This window comes from Chiloscyllium plagiosum, unplaced genomic scaffold (assembly GCF_037043375.1).
Source record: "Chiloscyllium plagiosum isolate Xiang-an unplaced genomic scaffold, Cpla_swu_hap1 HiC_scaffold_3, whole genome shotgun sequence".
Taxonomy (NCBI): Eukaryota; Metazoa; Chordata; class Chondrichthyes; order Orectolobiformes; family Hemiscylliidae; genus Chiloscyllium; species Chiloscyllium plagiosum.
This window is the reverse complement of record NW_028270141.1, coordinates 6570031-6597109: the sequence shown is the minus strand read 5'-3', so window position 1 is coordinate 6597109 and position 27079 is coordinate 6570031.

Here is a 27079-nt window from a genome sequence, read left to right as displayed (position 1 = left end):
TGGTTTGGTGGTGGGAGGTGGGGTCATGGTCAAGGGGGCAGTAGGAGGAGGTGTCCGCGAGCTGGCGTTTAGCCTCAGCGGTGTAGAGGTCGGTGTGCCAAACTACTACCGCGCCTCCCTTGTCTGCTGGTTTGATAGTGAGGTTGGGGTTGCAACGGAGTGAGTGGAGGGCTGCGCGTTCCGAGGGTGAGAGGTTGGAGTGGGTGTGAGGGGTGGGGGAGTTCAGGTGGCGGTTAATATCGCGGTGGCAGTTGGCTATGCAGAGGTCGAGGGCAGGTAGGAGGCCAGCACGGGGTGTCCAGGTGGATGGGGTGTGTTGGAGGCGGGAGAAGGGGTCGTCAGAGGGTGGGCGGGAGTCTTGGTTAAAGAAGTGGGCACGGAGGCGAAGGCGGCGGAAGAATTGTTCGATGTCACGCCGCGTGTTGAATTCATTAATCCGGGAGCGTAGGGGAATGAAGGTGAGGCCTCTGCTGAGGACTGATCTTTCATCCTCAGAGAGGGGTAGGTCTGGAGGGATAGTGAAAACACGGCAGGGCTGGGAGCTAGGACCTGGTGTGGGGCTGGAGGTGGGTGTGGGGGCGGGGTTAGGTCTGGGGGCGGGGACGGGGATCGGCGTGGGGGCGGGGTTGGGCGTGGTGATGGCGATAGGCTTCCCGCTCCCGCTTCCCTCTTCCACTTCCCGCTCCTCCGCCCTTGAACCCCGCCCCTCCAACCACCACCAGGACAGAACCCCACTGGTCCTCACCTACCACCCCACCAATCTCCATGTACAGCGCATCATCCGCCGTCATTTCCGCTACCTCCAAACGGACCCCACCACCAAGGATATATTTCCCTCCCCTCCCCTATCAGCATTCCGTAAAGACCACTCCCTCCGTGACTCCCTCGTCAGATCCACACCCGCCACCAACCCAACCTCCACTCCCAGCACCTTCCCTTGCAACCGCAGGAGGTGCAAGACTTGCGCCCACACCTCCCCCCTCACCTCGCTCCAAGGCCCCAAAGGAAACTTCCATATCCGCCACAGATTCACCTGCACCTCCACACATATCATCTATTGCATCCTCTGCACCCGATGTGGCCTCCTCTATATTGGGGAGACAGGCCGGCTACTTGCGGAGCGTTTCAGAGAACACCTCTGGGACACCCGGACCAACCAACCCAACCACCCTGTAGCTCAACATTTCAATTCCCCCTCCCACTCCACCAAGGATATGCAGGTCTTTGGACTCCTCCATCGTCAGACCACAACAAAACGACGGTTGGAGGAAGAAAGCCTCATCTTCCGGCTAGGAACCCTCCAACCACAAGGGTTGAACTCGGATTTCACCAGTTTCCTCATTTCCCCTCCCCCCACCCTGCCTCAGTCAAATCCATCAAATTCAGCACCGCCTTCCTAACCTGAGATCTTCTTCCCGACCTCTCCGCCCCCACCCCAGTCTGACCTATCACCCTCACCTTGACCTCTTTCCACCTATCACATTTCCGACGCCCCTCCCCCAAGTCCCTCCTCCCTACCTTTTATCTTAGCCTGCTGGACAAACTTTCCCCATTCCTGAAGAAAGGCTTATGCCCGAAATGTCGATTCTCCTGTTCCCTGGATGCTGCCTGACCTGCTGCGCTTTTCCAGCAACACATTTCCAGCTATTGTCATGTGTATCTGAGTCCAGGAATACAGTGAAAATGCAAAGAGTCGCCACTCTCCGATGCCATCGTAGAATTCTAAATAATTTGCAGAAATTAAAACATGCCATCATGACCAATGCTGCTGCCACCTTTCTCAGCTGCCACTGCTAAAACAGCAAAAAGAGGGGTGACCTTATAGAGGGTTACAAAATTATGAGGGGCATGGATAGGCTAAATAGACAAAGTCTTTTCCCTGGGGTCAGGGAGTCCAGAACTAGAGGGCATAGGTTTAGGGTGAGAGGGGAAAGATATAAAAGAGACCTAAGGGGCAACTTTTTCACACAGAGGGTGGTAAGTGTATGGAATGAGCTGCCAGAGGACGTGGTGGAGGCTGGTACAATTGCAACATTTAAGAGGCATTTGGATGGGTATATGAATAGGAAGGGTTTGGAGGGATATGGGCCAAAGGGTCTGTTTCCATGCTGTACATTTCTATGACTCTATGTAAAGAATAAAAACTGAAAGAATTGCAGATGCCGGAAATCAGAAACAAAAACTTAAATTGCTGGAAAAGCTCAGCAGGTCTGGCAGCATCTGTAACCTTCCTCAGAAGTGACACTTGACCCGAAACATTAACTCTGGTTTCTCTCCACAGATCTGGATCTCATAACCTGTATGGTACAGTGCCACAGTTAAGTAATAGCTTAACCACTGGGGAATGTGATCTGAACCTTAAAGGAAATTAAACTGAAATGGCAAGTTTCATGATGACAGATCAGAATCCCAAGGTATGGGTTTTTTGAACTTGGGTTCCAATATGTGATTTCTAAAAGAGGACCAATGCAACCAATAGAGGACTGCGGATGTAAATTCAGTGACACTTTGGCAGAATCCCATGTTGTCACCATGGAAGTTCACACCTTTACAGAATCAAGGAAACTTCAAACAGGAAGACTAGAAAGGAAGGGATAGATAAAGGTTGACAGCCGCTACAAATGTGTGTGTGTATATATGTACACACATACTGAGACAGAGACACACACAGATACACACACACAGACAGATCGGCACAAAAACAGACACACACAGAGGCACATACACAGATGCACACAGACACACACACACACAGCCACACAGACACACACAGAGACTCTTACACATACAGATACAGACACGTATTCAGACAGACAGACACACACATAGACACACAGAACCTCTTACACAGACACACACAGACACAGACACACACACACAGACCCAGACACACGCACACAATCCCCACGCATAGATTAAGAGGCACACTCGCACACAGAAACAGAGACACACATACACACACACAGACACACCCTATAGGCCTGTTTCTGATTTTTTACCCTTTCAAGATAGAAAAAAAAGGACAAAAACCATCTGCCGCCCCTGGTCTGTGTGTGCATGTCAGTAGCTTGATGTACTGGTGTGTAGATTCATGTGCTGTCATTTTGAATGGTGCCAACCTGCCACCATCGAAAGGAACCAGGATTAAAGAATTTCAATCAACCTGAAAAGCGAAAAATCTCAAAAGCCAGAAATATTAAACTTGACTACTCCACGACCCTACCAGTACCATCCCATGGAATGGCTATTATGTCCTATCAGGCAAAAGTGAGGACTCCACACGCTGGAAACCAGAGTTTAGATCAGAGTGGTGCTGGAAAAGCACAGCAGGTCAGGCAGCATCCGAGGAGCAGGAAAATCATTTCGGGGAAAAGCCCTTCATCAGGATTCCTGCTCCTGGGTTGCTGCCTGACCTGCTGTGCTTTTCCAGCACCACACTGATCTAAACCCTATTATGTCCTATCGCCCACTCTTCACAAATGACCCACAACTGGATATATTTTTAACTTTTAGCTCTTTTTGGACTCGCAACTTATTCCTAATTTGTAGGTAATATATGTTATTGTAATATTTATTCCCAGATTTAGGAACTAATAAAAATATAGTGGATAAAAAAGAATTGTGCGTCTGAAACAAAAAGAAAAATTGCTGGAGAAACTCAGCAGGTCTGGCAGCAGCTGTGGAGAGAGAAACAAAATTAATATTTGAGTCCAATGATCCATCTGCAGAGCAAATTGGGAAACATTGCTTAGAGAGTCATAACACAATAAAATGCAGCTCTGCTACAGGAGTGATTCAGATTAACTGGGAAGGAAGCAGCAGTGTGTAGTACAATGGGGTGGCATGGTGGTTCAGTGGTTAGCATTGTGGTCTCATCATGCCAGGGACCTGGGTTCAATTCCATACTTGGGCGACAGTCTGTGTGGAGTTTGTACACTCTCCCCGTGTCTGCATGGGTTTCCTCTGGATGGTCTGGTTTCTTCCCACAGTCCAAAGCTGTGCGGGTTAGGTGGATTGGCCGTGCTAAGTTGCCCATATTGTCTAGGGTTGTGCAGGCTAGGTGGGTTAGCCATGGGAAATGCAGAGCTACAGGGATGAGTGGGATGCACTTCAGAAGGTAAGTGTGGACTCAATAGCCAAATGGCCTGCTTCCACACTGTAGGGATTCCGTGGGAGAAAGTGAGGACTGCAGATGCTGGAGACCAGAGTTGAAAAATGTGGTGCTGGAAAAACACAGCAGGCCAGGCAGCATTCGAGGAGCAGGAGAATCGACGTTTCGGGCATAAGCTCTTCCTGATGAAGGGCTTATGCCCGAAACGTCGATTCTCCTGCTCCCCGGATGCTGCCTGGCCTGCTGTGTTTTTCCAGCACTACATTTTTCAACTGTAGGGATTCCATGCCCAGTGCAGTTGGAGATAATGTTCAAAAGAGAGAAATAGAATCAAGTTACTTTGTATTTAATTCCTTTATCACTTCACCTGATGAAAAGCAGTGCTCCGAGAGTTTGTGATTTTAAATAAACTTGTCAGACCTGTTGTCGTGTGCCTTCTATCTGTTTCTCAAAGACACAATGATTTGTTTTCATCTTCAGTGTTTTTACATAGCTCACTATAAAGCAGTATTTATTCTTTTAAAAATGATTCATTTAGATGCAACACACATTACTTTGTGAAGGTTTGTGTTCTTGGTCCCTCTGAACTGAGTGGAAATTGCCCAAAATTACAGACCTTCAGCAGCTGGGAGATCAAGGGTTTTGATGTCCCATTACAATGAAGAAGACACACACATGAGGTGCTGTGGATAATTACTGACTACAAACTTGGCCTCATGCGACACAGCAGGGCTAACTCACATTTACTGTAAACAGCATCATTTTCAATCTTTTCCACACATTTAGTCACCAGCTGCTGCTCAGAGCGGCACACACAATGAACGAGTGAACCATTGCACAGTCAGGAATTGGAGGTATTTTGGCAAAAAAGCAGAATTTGGAGACAAACTGGGGAATCTGAGATCAGAGTTTGGGGTGAAGTAATTAAGGATTAGGGAGAGATGGGAATGGAATGAGTGCTTAGTCCCAGATTAGGATAAAGTGTGGAGGTGGAAATTCCCCAATTGCTTTTGTTTTCGCCTCCCGTTGGGTCATTTGTCCATATCCAATAACATGGCCCAGAAAGATGACTTGAGCTTTGTCAAATTTACTTTTAGCTAGTTTTACTGTCAAGTCTGCATTCTGAAGTCAATCAAATAAGTCCGATAAATGCTGTAAATGTTCCTTCCACAAGTGACTAAAAATCACTAGGTCATCAATGGAAACAACACAATTGGGTAATCTGGCAATGACTTTATTAATTAATCTCTGAAATGTGGCTGGAGCATTTTTCATATCAAATGGCATGACTTTGAACTGATATATTCCATTTGGCATTACGAAAACTGAAATTGCCTTTGCTCTCTCTGACAGAGGTGCTTGCTAGTAGCCTCTGAGCAAGTCCAACTTAGAAATGTAAGTTGCTTGTCCCACTTTTTCAATACAGTCCTCCCAGGTTGACAGGGTGGTTAAGAAGGCATACAGTGTTTTAGCTTTTATTAATAGAGGGATCGAGTTCCGGAACCAGGAGGTTATGCTACAGTTGTACAAAACTCTGGTGCGGCCGCACTTGGAGTATTGTGTACAGTTCTGGTCACTGCATTATAAGAAGGATGTGGAAGCGTTGGAAAGGGTGCAGAGGAGATTGACTAGGATGTTGCCTGGTATGGAGGGAAGGTCTTACAAGGAAAGGCTGAGGGACCTGAGGCTGTTTTCGTTGGAGAAAAGAAGGTTGAGATGTGACTTAATAGAGATGTCTAAGATAATCAGAAGGTTAGATAGGGTGGACAGGGAGAGCCTTTTTCCAAGTATGGTGACGGCGAGCACGAGGAGGCATAGCTTTAAATTGAGTGGTGATAGATATAGGACAGATGTCAGAGGTAGTTTCTTTACTCAGAAAGTAGTAAGGGTATGGAATGCTTTGCCTGCAACTGTAGTAGATTCGCCGACTTTAAGTACATTTACGTCGTCATTGGACAAGCATATGGACATACATGTAGATTAGATGGGCTTCAGATTGGTATGACCGGTTGGCACAACATCGAGGGCCGAAGGGCCTGTACTGCACTGTAATGTTCTATGTTCTATGTAACAATAATGACTGCAGAAAACTAGGTTCTGGAGTAGAGTGGTGCTGGGAAAGCACAGTAGTTCAAGCAGCATCCGAGGAGCAGGAAAATCGACGTTTCAGGCAAAAGCCCTTCATCAGGAATACAGGCTGAGTGCCTGAAGGGTGGAGAGATAAACGAGAGGAGGGTGGGGGTGGGGAGAAAGTAGGATAGAGTACAATAGGTGAGTGGGGGTGGGGATGAAGGTGATAGGTCAGGGAGGAAGGTGGGGGAAGGTAGCAAAGTGTACAATGTGTGAATGGGGGTGAAATGAAGGTGATAGGTCAGAGAGGAGGGTGGAGTGGATAGGTGGAAAGGAAGATAAGCCGGTAGGATAGGTCATGGGGACAGTGCTGAGCTGGAAGTTTGGAACTGGGTGAGGTGGGGGAAGGGGAAATGAAGAAACTGGTGAAGTACACATTGATGCCCTGGGGTTGAAGTGTTCCGAGGCGGAAGATAAGGCAGGTCTGTTTCAGGACATGGTTAAAGAGCTTCAGGGCAGAGGAAATGACCTGGGAGTTACAGTGAGAGAGGGAGTCCCTGAGATTCTTGTAGAGAGAGGAGGAGAACTTCTTCAAGGCAGGCATCCTTGCAAGAGGATTCGCAGTCGGGTTAAAATCAACGAGGTAAAAACAATGACTGCAGATGCTGGAAACCAGGTTCTGGAGTAGAGTGGTGCTGGAAAAGCACAGCAGTTCAGGCAGCATCCGAGGAGCAGGAAAATAGATGTTTTGGGCAAAAGCCCTTCATCAGGAATACAGGGAGAGTGCCTGAAGGCTGGAGAGATAAATGAGAGGAGGGTGGGGGTGGGGAGAAAATAGCATAGAGTACAATAGGTTAGTGGGCACCCCAGTTCCAAACTTCTAGCTTAGCACCATCCCCATAACTTGTCCTACCAGCCTATCTTCCTTTCCACCTATCTACTCCCCCCTCCCCCCTAACCTATCACCTTTATCCCCACCCCCACCCACCTATTTTACTCTATGCTACTTTCTCCCCACCCCCACCCTCCTCTCATTTATCTCTCCACCCTTCAGGCACCCTGCCTGTAATCCTGATGAAGGGCTTTTGCCCGAAACGTTGATTTTCCTGCTCCTCGGATGCTGCCTGAACTGCTGTGCTTTTCCAGCACCACTCTAATCCTGTTCTATGTTCTATGTTCTAACCGTGGAATTGGATATGCAACAGTCTCTGAAATGGTGTCAATTTTGCGCATACCAAGGCACAGTGAAAAGCTTTGTCTTGCGAGCAACAGAGGCAGATCACAGAGTTAAGTAGCATAGATAGTAAATAATAGGTAAATAGCGGCAAAAACAAAACACAGGTACAGGTGAATGTTAAGAGTTTGTGAGTCCATTCAATATTCTAACAACTGTAGTGTAGAAACTGTTACAAAACCAGCTGGTGCGTGTGTTCAGGCTTCTGTACCTTCTCCCCGATGGTAGAGGTTGTAGAAAAACATTGCCAGGGTGGGATGGATCTTTGAGAATGCTTGCGGCCTTTCCTTGACAATGGGCCTTGTAGATGGATTCTATAGTTGGAAGGTTGGCCGTTGTGATTGTCCGAGCTGAGTTCACCACACTCTGTAACCGTCTCCGAACGTGAATGGTACAGTTGCCATACCAGGCAATGATACATCCAGACAGAATGCTCTCGATGGCGCACCTATAAACGTTGGCAAGGGTATTCACCATCATGCCAAATTTCCTCAGCTGCCTGAGGAAGAAGAGACGTTGTTGGGCCTTTGTAACCAGTGTGTCTACATGAAGAGTCCAGGAAAGCTTGTGTGGATGACCAGTCCCAGGAGCTTGAAACTCTCCACTCGTTCCACCTCTGTGCTGTTAATGTGTAGGGGAGAATGAGTAACATCCTGCCGAAAGTCAATAATGAGTTCCTTGGTTTTGCTGGTATTGAGAGCTAGGTTCCAGGTCTTCCACCTCCTGTCTGTAGTCTATTTCTTCGCCACCTGAGATTCAGCCGACTATGTGGTGTCATCAGCGAACTTGTAAATGGCATAACCATTGGGTATCATCTGGCTTTGGCACCATGACTATGGGTGAGCTCCAGTCACTAATTCACTTCGATTATGCCATCTTTGATCATGTGCTCCATCTGAATCTGTGCCAACGTTAGAGGGTTATGACTATAAAGATGTTGCTTAATCAGAACAGCATCTCCTATATGTACAACATGCACAATTAGGTTAGTACTTCCCAGTTTATTTCTGCATATCTCCCCATAACTCTTTCAGGTCAGCTCGATTTTCTTGTGGAAGGTAACTCAATAATTTATCCCAATTTTTGACAACTTCCTCCTTGTTCAATTTGATTTGAGGAATGTCCAATTCAGAATCCTCTGAACTTGGTTCTTCCTTCTGTGCTGTAATCATTAATACCTTCTCCTCTTGCTTTCCTTCCCTATCAAAATACCTTTTGAGCATATTCACATGACACGCTCTGTGAGATTTCTTCCTGTCTGCAGTCCTTAGCGAGTAGTTCGCCTCACTTAATTTCTTCTCAATTTGATAAGGTCCACTAAACCTTGCTTTTAAAGGCTTACCTGTCACTGGAAATAACACTAATACATTATCCCCAATTGCAAAATTGTGAATTTGTGATTTCTTATCCACTTCCTGTTTCATTGTATGCTGTGATACTTTTAAATGCTGTCTAGCCAACTCTCCAGCACTACTTAATTGTTCTCTAAAATTTGACACATAGTTCAAATGAATGGTCTCTGAATTCTGAATTATTAATTTCTTCTTAATCAATTTTAGCGGTCCTCTTACTTCATGCCCAAAATTTAATTCAAATTGAATTAATTTGGTCAATTCATTTGGTGCATCTCTGATCACAAAAAGTACAACTGGAACTTCCTTATCCCAATCATCTGGATAATCCTGACCATAAGCCCTCAACATGATCTTTAGTGTTTGATGCCATCTCTCTAGTGCTTCCTGCGATTCCGGATGGTATGCAGTAGATTTGAATTGCTTTATTCTCAAGTTATCCATAGACCCCTTGTTTGGATGTGAAGTTTGATCCTTCATCTGACCAGATCTCTATTGGAAGTCCGTATCTAGTAAAAAAATTTAAGTAATTCTTCTACAACCCTTTTAGCTGTGATGCTGCGTAATGGGATTGCCTTTGGAAATCTAGTCCACTATTGTTAATAAAGACTTTCTGTTTGAGGTAGGGAACCTACACATTCAATCAAAACTTTTGTGAAAGCTTCCTCAAATGGTGGAATAGGTATTAAAGATGCAGGTTTTATTATTGCCTGTGATTAGATCGACTTCGGAAGGCAGGCTTGGTGGTAAACCTAGCGAAAAGTGAATTCGCCAATGCCCAAGTCACCTTTCTGGGCCATGAGATACAGAAATGAAAGTAATTGGGGAATTTCCCACACCATCAATGAAAAAAGCAGTACTACAGTTCCTGGGATTGAGTAGATTTTATTGAAAGTTTGTGCCAAAGTTTGTGCTCCACTCACTGAATTGTTAAAAAATTTCAGTGACAGCAGACTGTCAAAAGGCATTCGACATCCTAAAAACAGTGTTAACCACTGTCCCTGCAGGAGGATGACAAGGGGCTAGGAAGACCCTTCGGGTATTTCTCCAGGAAGTTGAATGTTCATCAACTGAAATATTCAACGGTAGAGAAAGAGACTTTAAGCTTGGCGTTGGCATTACAACATTTCAGTGTTTAGATTACCAGCAATGCATCTGAGAGTACCATATACAATGATCATAACCAATTGACATTTGAGGAAAAATTTAAGGACAAAAATGCAGCCTGTTTAGATGGAGCTTGTTGTTGTAGCCGTTCAGTTTGACAATTGTGCAGGTGGCAGAACATGAAAACGTAATTGCCGATGTACTATCGAGACTCGAACGAGGTACGGAGGTGTTTGGTGGTAGGTGTACCGCGGCCTGAATTTGCATGTTGTTGTGCATGTTTGCATGTTTATAGTTCGCACAGTGTATATGTGCGTTTGGACTACTAACTGGGTTTTGAAGGCTTAAAAATGAAGCCATCTTTTGGTATTGATGGTTCATTTTTTAAGGGGGGAGGTGTCACAAAGCTAGTCCCTTTTTTCCTAAAAGCTGTTCCTTTGCTCAAGGAGACTCTATCCTTGATTTTTTTCTGAGGGGCGATAAACCAGGCTGGGCTCCGATCAGTCTGGTTTGGTACAGAGATGAACAGGATTTTGAGAGACATTTTGTTTATGTATAAACGGATGAGACTTCAGGCCAAAGTGGTCATGTTTTAGAAGTGACCTGCATAATGAAAGGGGGGTGGTCAGCTCTTTAGCTGGGCTGAGCAGTTTTAGTTCAGTCTTGAACTGGGAAGTAAACAGGGAGCAGTGTGGAAACTCTCTCTCTTTTCTGCCCTTCAACTTCTACCTGTAAGCATGTGTTCCATTTATACTGGGTTTTAAAGGGATTTTGCTTATTGGGACTGTTGTGAGACTAATTGGATAGGATGAGTTCTGTAGGGGTTCTTTATTCTGTTCTTTGTGTTTCATTGTGTAATTTTGAGAATTACGTTTTGTCTGTTTTCAAATCTAGTATTCAACCTAGCTAACTTACTCCGGGTAATTTTCACTGTACGCTTACCGAAACAAATTGCAAAGTTATGGTCTGAGCTGCCTGATTAAGAATGTTTTGAGTGGTCTGGCCTAGTACATAACAGTAGCAGAAGATTTGAATTGCTTTATTGCCAAGTTATCCATAACCTCCTTGAATAGTTTGGATGTGAAGTTTGATCCTTGATCTGACTGGATCTCTATTGGTAGTCCATATCTAGTAAAAGATTTAAGTAATTCTTCTGCAAGCCTTTTTGCTGTGATGTTGCATAATGGGATTGCCTCTGGAAATCTAGTCAACACATCTATTATTGCTAATAAACACTTATTCCACATTTTGTTTGAGGTAGGAGATTCTTGTGGAAGGTTCCTCAAATGCTGGAATAGGTATTAAAGGTGCAGGTTTTATTATTACCTGTGATTTTCTGATTAACTGACATATATGACATGTCTAGCAAAATTCAACTGCATCCTTTTGTAGTCCAGGCCAGTAAAAATGTCTTTGTATCTTAGCCTGTGTTTTCCTCACCCCTAAATGACCTCCAAATGGTAGCTCATGCGCCACTCATAGTAATTCCTTTCTATACCCCACTGGCAAAACTCTGCCCATTTCTCATCTGCTTGAATGTGTGATGGTCTCTATTTCCTCATTAAAACATCATTTTGTTAAGTATTAACACACAGGATGCATTCACTCTCCATCCCTGTATGCGCCTTTTGATACAACTGTTCTAATTTCTCATCTTCCTGCTGTAACTCAATCAGCTTAGCAGAGCTAAAGATACTTGCATGTTTACCTATTTGCTCCTGCTCTGTCCCATTTATCTGATCAAAACATCTCAAATAAAGCTATGTCAGCTTACTTATCTGTGCTTTTTGAAGTCTCCTGCTTCAGGTTGTGCCTCTGTGATCTTGCGATCACACAATCAGGGAAGATCCCTAGATAAATGCCCTGCATTTCTTTATTGCTTGAGTCTCCACTGGCTTCTCAACTAGAATAGCCAGCAGGCCTACTGGTGAATCAGCTATAGCATTTGCAAGGACAAATTGCATTCCTGGAGCTGAGAGTTTGTCCAGTACTCCAACCGAAAAATCTCCACTCTTCTCTGGACACTCTACCTTCACTTTATATAATTCAGCACTTTTTGTCACACCAGGGATTCCTGTTATCAGTACCTTTTCTGCAATAGTCCCTCAGGAGTACATAACTCCTCATCCTTCAGCATCACACTGAGAGGATTCTGAGTCGCTTAACATCGTAACGTCTTTCCAAACATAGATTGGGACTGCCATAGTGTTAAGGGTTTAGATGGAGAGGAATTTCTTAAGTGTGCACAAGACAATTTTCTGATTCAGTATGTGGATGTACCTACTAGAGAAGGTGCAAAACTTGACTTACTCTTGGGAAATAAGGCAGGGCAGGTGACTGAGGTGTCAGTGGGGGAGCACTTTGGGGCCAGCGACCATAATTCTATTAGACTTAAAATAATGATGGAAAAGGATAGACCAGATCTAAAAGTTGAAGTTCTAAATTGGAGAAAGGCCAATTTTGATGGCATTAGGCAAGAACTTTCGAAAGCTGACTGGGGGCAGATGTTCACAGGTAAAGGAAAATGGGAAGCCTTCAGAAATGAGATAACAAGAATTCAGAAAAAGTATATTCCTGTTAAGATGAAAGGGAAAGCTGGTAGCTATAGGGAATGATGGATGACTAAAGAAATTGAGGGTTTGGTTAAGAAAAAGATGGAAGCATATGAAAGGTATAGACAGGATAGATCGAGTGAATCCTTAAAAGAGTATAAAGGAAGTAGGAGTATACTTAAGAGGGAACTCAGGAGGGCAAAAAGGGGAGATGAGATAGCTTTGGCAAATAGAATTAAGGAGAATTCAAAGAGTTTTTACAAATACATTAAGGACAAAAGGGTAATTGAGGGAGAGAATAAGGCACCTCAAAAATCAGCAAGGCGGCCTTTATGTGGAGCCACAGAAAATGGGTGAGATACTAAATGAGTATTTTGCATCAGTATTTACTGTGGAAAAGGATATGGAAGATCTAGAATGTAGGGAAATAGATGGTGACGTCTTACAAAATGTCCAGATTACAGAGGAGGAAGTGCTGGATGTCTTGAAACGCATAAAAGTGGATAAAACCCCATGACCAGATCAGGTGTAGCCTAGAACTCTGTGGGAAGCTAGAGAAGTGATTGCTGGGTCTCTTGCTGAGATATTTGTATCATCGATAGTCACAGGTGAGGTGCCGGAAGACTGGAGGTTGGCTAACGTGGTGCCACTATTTAAGAAGGGTGGTAAGGACAAGCCAGGGAACTATAGACCAGTGAGCCTGACCTCGGTGGTGGGCAAGTTGTTGGAGGGAATCCTGAGGGACAGGGTGTGCATGTATTTGGAAAGGCAAGGACTGATTTGGGATAGTCAACATGGCTTTGTGTGTGGGAAATCATGTCTCACAAATTTGATTGAGTTTTTTGAAGAAGTAACAAAGAGGATTGATGAGGGCAGAGCGGTAGATGTGATCTATATGGACTTCAGTAAGGCATTCGACAAGGTTCCCAATGGGAGACTGGTTAGCAAAGTTAGATCTCATGGAATACAGAGAGAACTAGCCATTTGGATACAGAACTGGCTCAAAGGTAGAAGACAGAGGATGGTGGTGGAAGGTTGTTTTTCAGACTGGAGGCCTGTGACCAGTGGAGTGCCACAAGGATCGGTGCTGGGTCCTCTACTTTTTGTCATTTACATAAATGATTTGGATGCGAGCATAAGAGATACAGTTAGTAAGTTTGCAGATGACACCAAAATTGGAGGTGTAGTGGGCAGCAAAGAGGGTTACCTCAGATTACAACAAGGTCTTGACCAGTTGTGCCAATGGCCGGAGAAGTGGCAGATGGAGTTTAATTCAGATAAATGCGAGGTGCTGCATTTTGGGAAAGCAAATCTTAGCAGGACTTATACACCTAATGAGGCAAAAGTGAGGACTACAGATGCTGGAGATCAGAATTTAGATCTGAGTGGTGCTGGAAAAGCACAGCAGGTCAGGTAGCATCCGAGGAGCAGGAAAATTGATGTTTCGGGCAGGGCAGCACGGTGGCACAGTGGTTAGCACTGCTGCCTCACAGCGCCAGAGACCTGGGTTCAATTCCCGCCTCAGGCGACTGACTGTGTGGAGTTTGCACGTTCTCCCCGTGTCTGCGTCGGTTTCCTCCGGGTGCTCCGGTTTCCTCCCACAGTCCAAAGATGTGCAGGTCAGGTGAATTGGCCATGCTAAATTGCCCATAGTGTTAGGTAAGGGGTAAATGTAGGGGTATGGGTGGGTTGCGCTTTGGCGGGGCGGTGTGGACTTGTTGGGCCGAAGGGCCTATTTCCACACTGTAAGTAATCTAATCTAATCTAAAAAAAAGCCCTTCATCAGGAATAGAGGCAGAAAGCCTCCAGGGTGGATAAATAAATGGGGGAGGTGGGGCTGGAGAGAAGGTAGCAAAGAGTACAATAGGTGAATGGGGGTGTGAATGAAGGTAATGGGTCGGAGGAGAGGGTGGAGTGGATAGGTGAGAAGGGAGAATGGCAGGTAGGACAGGTCATGAGGACAGTGCTGAGCTGGAAGGTTGGAACTGGGGTAAGGTGGGGGACGGGGAAATGAGAAAACTGGTGAAGTCCACATTGATGCCCTGGGGTTGAAGTATTAAGGTCCCCGGGATTGTTGCTGAACAAAGAGACCTTGGAGTGTAGGTTCATAGCTCCTTGAAAGTGGAGTCACAGGTAGATAGGATAGTGAAGAAGGTGTTTGGAATGCTTTCATTTATTGGTCAGAGTATTGAGTACAAGAGTTGGGAGGTCATGTTGCAACTGTACAGGACATTGGTTAGGCCACTGTTGGAATATTGCATGCAATTCTGGTCTCCTTCCTATCAGAAAGATGTTGTGAAACATGAAAGTGTTCAGTAAAGATTTACAAGGATGTTGCCAGGGTTGGAGGATTTGAGCTATAGGGAGAGGCTGAACAGGCTGGGGCTGTTTTCCCTGGAGCGTCGGAGGCTGAGGGGTGACCTTATAGAGGTTTATAAAATTATGAGGGGCATGGATAGGGTAAATAGACAAAGTCTTTTCCTTGGGTTCGGGGAGTCCAGAACTAGAGGGTATAGGATTAGGGTGAGGCGGGAAAGATATAAAAGAGACCTAAGGGGCAACATTTTCACACAGAGAGTGGTACGTATATGGAATGAGCTGCTAGAGGAAGTGGTGGAAGCTGGTACAATTGCAACATTTAAGAGGCATTTGAATGGGTATGCGAATAGGAAGGGTTTGGGGGGATATGAGCCGGGTGCTGGCAGGTGGGACTAGATTGGGTTGGGATATCTGGTCGGCATGGATGGGTTGGACCGAAGGGTCTGTTTCCATGCTGTACATCTCTATGACTCTATGACTATACCTGCTACTCCTGGCCTATGTGAATAAACCTTATCCTTGCATGTATATTTTTAAAGCAGATCTGGTACTTCCTCCTTAATCAACCTCTGATCATCTCATACACTCTGAGGCAGTTGTGTAACTCCCTTTGTGCTTTTTATTACTAGTCTAACAAAACTTCCAGCTTGTCCAGTTTTCCTAAATCCTGCTTTCTCCTAGCCCACCAACACTGTGATTTCATGTGGCCCACTTTACTACAATGAATAAACTGGAACTTTTTAACTTTTTTGTCTGCCTCAAGCTTTTTTTTTACCCTGTGGTAAGTTATCCTGATGATTTTCACTGAGATCTATCTTTTCCTTTCCATGTGAGGATTTCTCTTTGCCATAATTTCTATCCCTCGTGGACTGAAATTGATTCTGGAAGCCAAACAGAGTTTTATGGACCAGCTTATATGCACTTAAAATAGCTTTTTTCACCTCCTCATACTCCCCAGATACCGCGTCAAATGGTGATGTGAATACCTCACTCGCCCTATCTACAAGTTTTGTTTGGATTAATAAAACCCACATGGTCATTGGTCACTGCGTTTGTTTAGTGACCTTTTCAAATGAGATGATAAAGGCTTCCACATTCTTCTCATCAAATTTAGGCAATGTCTGAACATACTGAAACAGTTTCTCACGAGGCTTCTGACTACCAGGGACTTGCTCCTCCTCACTCTCTTCCTCACTAAGCCTACCCTCAGCCTTTATCTCCAGCCTTTTCAGCTGACTTTCCTCTTTAAGTGTCAGTTTTTGAAATTCAAAAGCTCTCCCTTTTTCTTTCTCTTCTGCTGCTCTCTCTTTTTCCCTCTCTTTCACATTTAATCGTAACTCAAGCTGTTTCATTGCTGCTGCCCTTTCCTTATCTCTCACCTCTAACCCAAGCTACTTCATTTGTAATTGAATTCTTGCCATCTCGATAGATTCTGATGGGTTCTCCAGCAAGTTTAAATGCTGAGCTATTGCTGTAATTATCTCTCCTTTCCTCACAGTAGCAGGCAGGTCCAATTCCAGCTTGTCTGCTCATTCGTGCAGTTTGGTGTTACTCACTTTTTGCAAAACTTCCAATGTCACCACACTCGCTTCCAGAAAACTTTTGGCGACTGAAAGAGCCATTTCTATTCCAAGTTTTGTCTACCCAACCAAACCAAAACCCAAAATAAAGACACTACCACCTACCTCTCATTGTCTAACATCCCACCACAAGCCCCCAGTCTGTTATGGACTAGGCCAGACGACTCAAAACCTTCTTAAGCAGACAGCCTTAGACCTAACTTTGCAACTTGTTTCGGTAATTGTACAGTGAAAATACCCAGAGTAAGTTAGTTAGGTTGACTACCAGGTTATAAAACAGACAAAAATGTATTCACAAAATTACACAATGAAACACAAAGAACAGAACAAACAAGCCTTACAGAACTCAATCTATCCAAACTAGACTTAATTATGCTGTTCCGAATATACACAACAGTCCCAATCAGCAAACCCCTTGAAACATAGTACCAATGAAACAAATGTTTCCAGGTTGAAATTAGAAGGGCAAAAGGAATGAGAGTCTAGCAGCCTGTTTCCACACAGCTGAACTCCCTAACTAATTCTGCACTGAACTGCCCAGCTAGAGAGTTGACCACTCCCCTTTCATTATACAAGTCACTTCTAAAACGCGACCACTTTGGCCTGAAGTCTCATCTGTATACATATAAACAGAAGGCCTCTCAAAATCCTTTCTCATTTCTGTCCCAAATTAGCCACCTCGGAGCCAGGAGGGTTTTATGACCCCTCTCAAGGACACAGTATCCCTGAGAAAATGAACTGTTTTTTAGAAAGAAAAGGACCAGCTTTTCAGAGGAAGTTCACTAGATTGATCCCATAGATGAGGGCTTTGTCCTATGAAGTACCTTATTGAGCAGTTTAAGCCTAGACTCTGAATTTTTGAAGAATGAGAGGAGATCTAATTTAGATATAAAACATGCTAAAGGGGATTAACAAAATAGACTGAGAAAGGATGTTTCTAAATGTTGGGTAATCTAGAATGAAATGTCATAGTTTTATGATAATGGGTGGCAGATTTAAAACAGACATGAGGAGTAATTACTTCTCTCAAATGGTCATGAGTCTGTAAAATTCACTGCCCAGAATATGGTAGATGTTAGGAAGTTAAGTTTAAGGAGGAGGTAGACAGATTATCAAATAGTAATGGATGAAAGGGCTAGAGAGAGTGGGCAGTAAAGTGAGTTCAGGCCAAGGTGTGTTGAAGTCCTCCACATTGGGGAAACGCAACATATCTGATGTAGCTAGGAAAATGTTTTTTATGGGGTGGGGAATGGGAGAGAGTAAAAAATAGGTGGAGATAGAGCCCAAAAAGAGAGAAATGGATACACAAATGAGTGGTTAAAGGTCAGTCTGGGGGAATGAATAGCTGCTAATGGGGACCATTAGCGACTGACAATAGGTTGTTTGTGATAGGACCCCATGTGATAACAAAGCCTGGTGTGTGGGGGTTGGTGTAAATACCTGGGGAAAGGTGCTCAGGCTCAAGAATTGCTGAATTCGGTATTGAGTCCAAAGGGCAGAGTCCCCAAGGGGAAAATGAGGTGTTGTTCTTCCAGCTTGGGTTGAGCTTCACTAGAGCACTGCAGCAAGGTTGAGACAGAGATGTTGGCCAGGAAACAGGGTGGGGTGTTGAACTTTTCTAGCACCACACTACTGACCTTAATCTCCAGCATCTGCAGTCCACACGTTCGCCTGAGGTGTTGAAGCGGCAGACATCTGGAAACTCACAGTCAGTTTGGCGGGCAGAACATCGATGGTCCGCAAAGTGGTCACACAGTCTATCTGAGGAAGGAACAATGGACCAGAAACGTTAACTCTGATTTCACTTTACAGATGCTGCCAGAACCTGCTGAGATTTTCCAGCCGTTTCTGTTTTTGATGTGCAAGTCCACCTTTTGAATTTAGTATCTTTCTGAATCTCTGTTTGTTTCCATTGCACATACTTATTACAAAATAAAAAGCTGAAAATGTGTTGCTGGAAAAGCGCTACAGGTCAGGCAGCATCCAGGGCACAGGAGAATCGACGTTTCGGGCTTAAGCCCTTCTTCAGGAATGAGGAAGGTGTGTCCAGCAGGCTAAGATAAAAGGTAGGGAGGAGGGACTTGGGGGAGGGGCATTGGAAATGCGATAGGTGGAAGGAGGTCAAGGTGAGGGTGATAGGTCAGAGTGGGGTGGGGACGGAGAGGTCAGGAAGAAGATTGCAGGTTAGGAAGGCGGTGCTGAGTTCGAGGGATTTGACTGAGACAAGGTGGGGGGAGGGGAAATGAGGAAACTGGAGAAATCTGAGTTCATCCCTTGTGGTTGGAGGGTTCATAAGCCCTCTAGTTTTGAACTCCCTCACCTTAGGGATAAGACATTAGCTATTCATCTTATCTATGCCTCTCATGATTTTTTAACCTCTACAAGGTCACCCCTCAGCCTCCTACACCCCAGTGAAAAATGCCCCAGCTTATCCAGCCTGTCCTTATATCTCAAACCCAATATTTCTTTTCATTGCTATTTACTGATTTATTGCTTTACAGTTTGTTTTGCTCCTGAATTTCTTTACTGTTGTGCCTAGTCTCATCGTTCTGAAATCTGTTCCCCATTCTTCAGTGAAAGAAGAGATTAAATGAATCATCTCCGTGTGAAAAGGTGGGGTGGTGATAAGCCTGAAAAACAATGGCAGCAGACACATGGGAACACATCCCCCTCCAAATTCCCCTTCAGGTCATTCCCCATCCTGACTTCAAAATCAACCACCATTCTTGCAGTTGGGTTCATCCTTGAATTCCTTCCCCAAGGGCATTGTGGGTCTACCTACAGCATATGAACTGCAACGGTTCAAGAAGGCAGCTGACCCCCACCTTCTCAAGGACAACGGGAAATAAATGCTGGCATAAACAGCCTGCTAATGAACTGTGGAGGATGGGGGAAGCAGGGGACACTATTTTGAGGAGGGCAGAGTGGGGGAGGCTGAGGAGTAAGAACTTTGGGTGGAAGGATCTGGGCTGGGGGCTGTTCTGGAGGGCGGGGTGTAGCTGGAGGTATTTTCACTTAACATTCAAATCAGAATTAAAAAAGAATAAAGTTGTCAAGAGCGTTTTGATTAACACAGAAGTCAATTCATCCGAAAGCAACAAGTAAGTCCTCAATGTAACAGGCAGGAAGTTGATGTATCCTTTGAGCCGGGAGCCCACCATATTGGGGAAGCAAGCTACACTGTTGAATTATTGAGTAAAATAAGTCACGCAAGTGAATGCTCAGCTTTTGGGTATGGATGGAATTTTTCTAGTCCTTGGACAAAGTGGGCATTGGCGAGTCAGTTGGGAAAGTGAGAGATCAGAAGAAATCAGATCCTCAACGTCAAGAACAAAAAGTCCAAATTTTCCAAGCACATTCTGAACGTGAGACCCCAGTGAGAGGCAAGAGGCCTATTTGAATTTATTACCGTGTCTTATTAGCTAATCTTCCCTCAGTGTGGAGGGGTGGTGTTGGTGGTGGGCCACAGTCAGTCTGGGGGTGGTCGGTTCAATGGAAATCAAATGGGGTAAACAGAGGCACAGCTGTGGTATGAACACTTGGGAAGTCAATTTTGGGGATGGGATTCATCATGCTTGGATACAGAGAGAACACTAATTCTGAGGGAAGAAACGTAAAGCATTTAAATTGGGTAGACGAGAGTGTACTGGAGAACATAAACTACTGCAGGACTACTCCCACTGTGTGTGGGAGAGACAGTGCAACACAATAGTGAACATGACTAAACAGTAGGACATGGGGGAGATGAAGGGATAATTCAAAGAGGTGTGTGGGAATGTGTGAAAGCCCATTACTGATGAACATGGCAGAGACGGTGAGGATGAAAGGACCATAGAGGCTTAGGATGGAGTGTATGTTGGCGGGGGTTGATAGAGTGAGGATAGAGAAGTGCAGGTTCATTGACCATACTCAAGGCTGAGTCAGGTAGAGTTTAGATTGACAGGGGAGCTCCAGGTATTTGAGGGACAGGCAGGAAAGTGCAGTTGAGGCTATTAGATTAGATTAGATTACTTACAGTGTGGAAACAGGCCCTTCGGCCCAAGAAGTCCACACCGACCCGCCGAAGCGCAACCCACCCAGACCCCTACATTTACCCCTTACCTAACACTACGGGCAATTTAGCATGGCCAATTCACCTGACCTGCAGGTCTTTGGACTGTGGGAGGAAACCGGAGCACCCGGAGGAAACCCACGCAGACATGGGGAGAACATGCAACCTCCACACAGTCAGTCGCCTGAGGCTATAATCAGATCAGCTATGATCTCGAGGGACTGCATGACCCTATCTGGCTTCTTACGGTCCTGCAGATTCATTAGTACATGAGGGGCTTGCAGCATTGGAACAAAATGGTGAGGACGAGGAGGAGTGAGAACAGAACCACGACTGGCTCAATGAAATGAAGGAGAATGATGATGGAGGTGGTCCAAGCCTCATTTTACTGGTTCATCGGTGCCCCTCCCCCATCATCATACCTTCTGTCACATTTCCTTTTAATTTTTAAAATATTTAACCTATTTTTCTAATAAATCTCTGAAGAAATGGGGACTAGACAGGGCTCCCAGTCGAGGGATAGGGATACTACCAGTGTGTCAAAAGGGGGACGTCCCAAGAGCATTAACTTGAATGAACAACCCAGTGACAATCCCACTCTACCATCAGAGGCACTGGCACATCTTCATGTAAGTTATGAACCTATCCGGTTCACTAATGTCCTTCAGGGAAGGAAATCTGCTTTGTGACATATGACCCCCGACCCACAGCAATGTGGTTTACTGTTAACTGCCCTCTGGTCAATTAGGGATGGGCAATAAATGTTGGCCCGGCCAGTGACACCCTGATCCCATGAATGAATTTTTCAAAATAGTCCCAGATTCAATTACTTGCCCTGCAAGGTTGAACTTACAATCTCCTGGGCCTCATGCCTCCATGTACAAAATGTTTACTCTTGATTATCCTGCCCAATTCCGGACCCAGGTTACAATCGGAACTAAACAATAAGGGAGATGGGAAGAGTATAGGAGATAATTATGATAGTTTGGAAAATTCTTCACTGCACCAGCATCTATGATAGTGTGTGGCTAAACCATCTGGGATACCATGGGTAGATTCACTACCATCAATCTTTCTTACTGGCCTTACTTCAAACCACTTACACCAAGTGGTTTAGGATGCCGACTGGATAGACTTGTTCTTGATAAACGGTAAATATTTATTACATTATTTAACTAGTTACATTACACCTGAGATGCACAACCAACTCTTCCCAGACATTGTGAGACCTATCCCTGAACATATTTTCAATTTAAGAATGAGTGTACATTAGAGATACTGAAGCATTCTGGTAACACACAAGCAGACAGTACAGCTTTCAACTGGTAACCAGCCTCGAACTGATTGGCTCCTCCCCAGGAACAGTCCTCACATTCTGATGTCCATTAATTGTATGATGTCAGTTAACCCTTTCAGGTACTAACCATTTATATAACAACAATTATAGGAAAATTGAGCCTTTCTTTTTAAAACATGCCTCTCAGTAAATGAACATTTTATAACTACAGTAGTAAAACCATTTGCTTCTTAAATTGTCGTTGTAATATCCTCACAATTTACATTCTTTGTATCTTCATGCAACTAGTACCATAATTGTTATAAACACAATGCACCATGATGTTTGTTGTGACTTTATGTGACAATGGTGGCATTGTCTGCCATGGTGTGTGGCAATGAATGTATTTATCACCCCTCAAACATCCAGAAGTTGTTGTAATGGAAGTAGCAATCCTCCAGATGGAGCTACTATCCTGAGTATCGGCCGATCGATACAGACATCCTTCTACCCTGCAATAATTAACAGGTCTATTCAATCTATTATAGAGAAATCCAGACTATAAAGCAGAGGCATTGTTGAAAGAAATAACTGTTATTGCTTTTAAGTCTACTATTACTTTGACGTGAAGTTGCTTGTTACAAAACAAAGTAAACCAAACTGCCTTTTCATGGACAGCCAAATCAATCAAACAATGAAAGGAATGTTGAGTTAATCTCGAGAAATGTATTCCTTTTGGGAGGTGTATTGATGAAGTGGTCCTATGATAGTCACAGCAAATCACTACTTGTGATTTTAAGGATTCTTCCATTTCATACAAGAGCTTCTTCAGAGTACATTTGAACATAAAGAGCGTAGCATGAGGAGGCTATTTGGCCCCTTTAGCCTGCCTCACCCTTTAACAAGGTCATGGCCGATGTGTTCCAGGTCTCAACTTCTCCTTCCTGCCAGCTCAACATCCTCAGCTCCTTGACATTTTTTAAAAAATCTATCCACCTCCCCTTTAAATACTTTCAGTGATCTTATCGCCAGAACTCTGGGGCAGAGAATATTCACAATCCTCCAAAAGAAGAACTTCCTTTGTATTTGTTTTAAATGAGTGTTCCCTTACTCTATAACTACGTCCCCTAGTTTGAGACTCTTCCCATCTTCCCTCCTCCCAACTCCACAAGTGGAAACATCTTCACAGCATCTATCCTGTCCAGCCCCCTGAATCTTGTATGTTTCGGAAAGATCTCTCCTCATTCTTTTAAACTCTAATGAATAAAGGCCTAACCTGTTTAGTCATTCTTGATAAATCAACTCCTTCACCGCAGCAGTCAGACAAGTGAATCTCTATTGAATTGTCTCCAGTGCCAGGACATCCTTTCTTAAATAAGTGGTACACAGTACCCCAGGTATGGCCTCTCGAACATTCATGAACAGTTGTAACAAAAATTGTTTATTTTTAAACTCTAGCCCCCGAGCAATAAAACACCATTTGGCTTCCTAATTGCTTAGTGGGATCACCTGGATCCCTCTGTGCCACAATCTTACAGAGTCTCCCTGCATTTACACAATTGTTTGCTCTCTAATTCATCCTGCCAACCTGCTACCAACTGACTTCCTTTCCTCCATGAAACTGAATCACCTGACCTATTTATACCTCCTTGGAGATTCCTTATGACCTCGTTACAACTTGCTCCTTCTTCTATTTTGTATCTTCAGCAAATTTGGACACATTATAATCTGTCCATTCCTCCAAGTCATTAATATAGATTCTAAATAATCGAGACCCTAAAACTGATCCTTGTATCACACCACTTATTACATCTTACCACTTTGAAAACGAACCATTGATCCTGACTTTGTCTTTTGTGTGTAAACCAATTTATTTCAACACATTTCCCCCAATACAGATGTCTTGTCTAATAACCTTTCATGTGGAACCTTTATCTAATCCCTTTTGAAAATCCAAATATACTGAATCTACAAGGTCCTCTTTTTTCAACTCGGTGTTTTACATCCTCAAAGAACTTTAATAAATTTGTCAAATGCGATTTCCCTTTAACAAAACCATGTTGACTCTGATTGCATTCATCTTTTTGATATGTCCTGCTGATTCTTCCTTAATTATGAGTTCTAGTATTTGTCCAATGAAAGATTTTAAGCCAACTGGCTGATTAGTTTTCTGCTTTCTGATACACTCTCTCCTTGAACAATGATCTCATGTTAATGGGTCTCCAATCCACTGGAACCCTCGGGGGATCCAGAAAGTTCTGGAACATTTCACCCAATGCCTCCACTATTTCTCCCAGGTTCACATTGAGAATCTACTCCATCAAGTTGTGTGGCACTATCTCTGTGCTAAATGGGACAGACTTTGAACAGATTGAGCAACTCAAGACTGGACATCATGAGGTATTGTGGGCCAACAATGGCAGAATCACACCCCAACACAATCTGCAACCTCACAGCCTGGCATACCCCAACTCAACCATTACATCAAGCCAGGGGATCAACCCTGGTTCAATGGAGAGAGCAGGAGGGCATGCCAGGATCAGCACCAGGCAAACGTAAAAATCAGGTGTCCACCTGGTGAATCTATCAAACAGGACTAGTTGTGTGCCAGACAGCATAAGCAACAACTGATAGACAGAACTAAGCAATGCCACAGTGAACAAATCACATCTAAGCTCGACAAACCTGCCACATCCTGTTGCGAATGGTGGTGGACAATTAAACATCACACTGGAGGAGGACACTCTACAAATATCCTCATCCTCAATGACGGAAGAGCCCAGCACGTTAGTGTGAAAGATAAGGCAGAAGTTTTCACAGCAACCTTTAGCCAGAAGTGCCAAATTCACCTCAGCCTCCTCCAGTCACCCCCAGTATCACAGTCACCAGTCTTCAGCTATTTTGAATCGGTCCACATGATTTCAAGAAACAGTTGGAGGCACTGGATACTGCAAAGGTAACATTCCGGAAACAGTAGTGAAGACTTGTGCTCCAGAACTTGCTGCTCCCCTAGCCAAGCTGTTCCAGTATATCTCCAATGCCGGCATCTCTTCGTCAACTGTCCAGGTATGTCTTGTACACAAAAAAGCAGGACAAATCCAACTCAGTTAATTACTGCCCTATCAGTCTTCTCTTGACCATCAGTAAAGTGACAGAAGATGCCATTGGTTGTGCTAACAAACAGCACCTGGTTATTCTGCAAAGAATGAGGTGAGAGTGAGAGCCCTTGACATAAAGACTGCATTTCCCTGAGTGTGACACCAAGGAGCCCTAGCAAAAAAGGGAATCGGTGCAGGGGTGGGGAGGAATTCTCTGGTTGGAGTCAAACCTGGCAAATAGGAATATGGTTATAATTGTTGAAGATCAGTCTTCTCAGCTCCAGGGCATCTCTGCAGGAACCCCTCAGGGTTACATACTTAGTCCAATCATCTTCAGCTACTTCATCAGTGACTTGTCCTCCACCATAAGGTCAGAACTTTCGGTGTTATATGCATAATGTTCAGCACCTTTCACGATTCCTCAGATTGTCCATGTCCAGGTCTAGCTGTCTTTGGACAATGGCTTGGCCTGAAAGGTAGTTAAGTAACATCTGTGTACCACGTATCAAATCCCTACAGTGTGGAAACAGGCCATTGACCCAACAGGTCCGCACCGACCCTCCGAAGAGTAGCCCACCCAGACTCATCCCCTTGGCTTTTTACTCCACATTTAACTCTGACTAGTGCACCTAACCAACACAGCTCTGAACACAATGGGTGAAATCGTGGCTCAGTGGTTAGCACTGCTGCCTCACAGTGCCTGGGTTCCAGGTCCGATTCCAGCCTTGGGTGACTGTCTGTGTGGAGTTTGCACATTCTCCCCGTGTCTGCATGGGTTTCCTCCAGGTGCTCAGGTTTCCTCCCACAGTCCAAAGATGTGCAGGTCAGGTGAATTGGTCATGCTAAATTGCCCGTAGTGTTAGGTGCATTAGTCAGAGGGAGATGTGTCTGGGTGGGTTACTCTTTGGAGGGTCGGTGTGGACTAGTTGGGCCAAAGGGCCTGTTTCCATACTGTAGGGAATCTAATCTAAAAACTATGGACAATGTAGCACAGCCAATTCACCTAACCTGCGCATCATTGGACTGTGGGAGAAAACTGGAGCATCCGGGGGAAAACCAGCCAAACATATGCTAAACACTGACATGGTCAAGGCCAAAGCCTTGAATGTTTTCAATGAGGAGTTAGATATAATTCTTTGGGCTAAAGGAATCAAAGTTTATGAGGATCACATTAAATGGTAGAGCAGGACTGAAGAACCGACTGGCTGATTTCTGTTCCTTATTTCGATGCTTCTATGGCTACCTCCCACAAGAGGAAATCTAACCACTGTTCCTTGACATTCAATAGTGTCACCATCACTGAATGTCTCACTATCAACATTTGATTGAATTGGATTAGTCACATTAACATAGTGGTTACAAGAGCAGGTCAGAGCAAGGAATACCGCAGTGAGTAATTTACCTCCTGACACCCCAAAGCTGGTCCATTAGCTACAAGTCCCAAGTCAGGTGTGTGATGGAATATTCCCTACTTCATAGATGGGTGCAGCTCCAACAACACGCATGAAGCCTGCCACTATTCAGGACAAAGCAGCCTATTTGATTGGCATGACATTAGCAAACATTCACTCCCTCCACCACCAATGCTTGGTAGCACCAATGTGTACCATTTACAAGATACATTGTCCCTAGACAGCACCTTCCAAACCCATGACCACTTCTATCTCGAAGAACACAGGTTGCAGATGTATGGGAACGCATCATCTGCAAGTGTCTCTCCAAGCCACTCACCATCCTGACAAAAACACATTACCTTCAGTGTGGCTGAGTCAAAATCTGAGAACTCCCTCCTTAACATCATTTGAGTATTTATTTACAGAATATGGACCATAGATGTTCAAGAAGGCAGCTCACCACCACATTCTCAAGGGTTTTGGATGTAGGTTTGCTCGCTGAGCTGCAAGGTTCATTTCCAGACGTTTTGTTACCCTACTAGATAACATCTTCAGTGGGCCTCAGGTGAAGCAATGCTGAAAATTCCTGCTTTCTATTTATATGTTTGTGTTTCTTTGGGTTGGTGATGTCATTTCCTGTTATTTCCTGTGGTGAAGTCACTTCCTGTTCCTTTTCCCCAGGGGTAGTAGATGGGGTCTAAGTCGATGTGTTTGTTGATAGAGTTCAGGTTGGAATGCCATGCTTCTAGGAATTCTCGTGCATGTCTTTGTTTGGCTTGTCCTAGGATGGATGTATTGTCCCAGTCAAAGTGGTGTTCTTCTTCATCAGTATATAAGGATACCAGTGAGAGAGGGTCACATCTTTTTGTGGCTAGTTGGTGTTCATGTATCCTGGTGGCTAGTTTTCTGCCTGTTTGTTACAGTCCTTGCGTGGT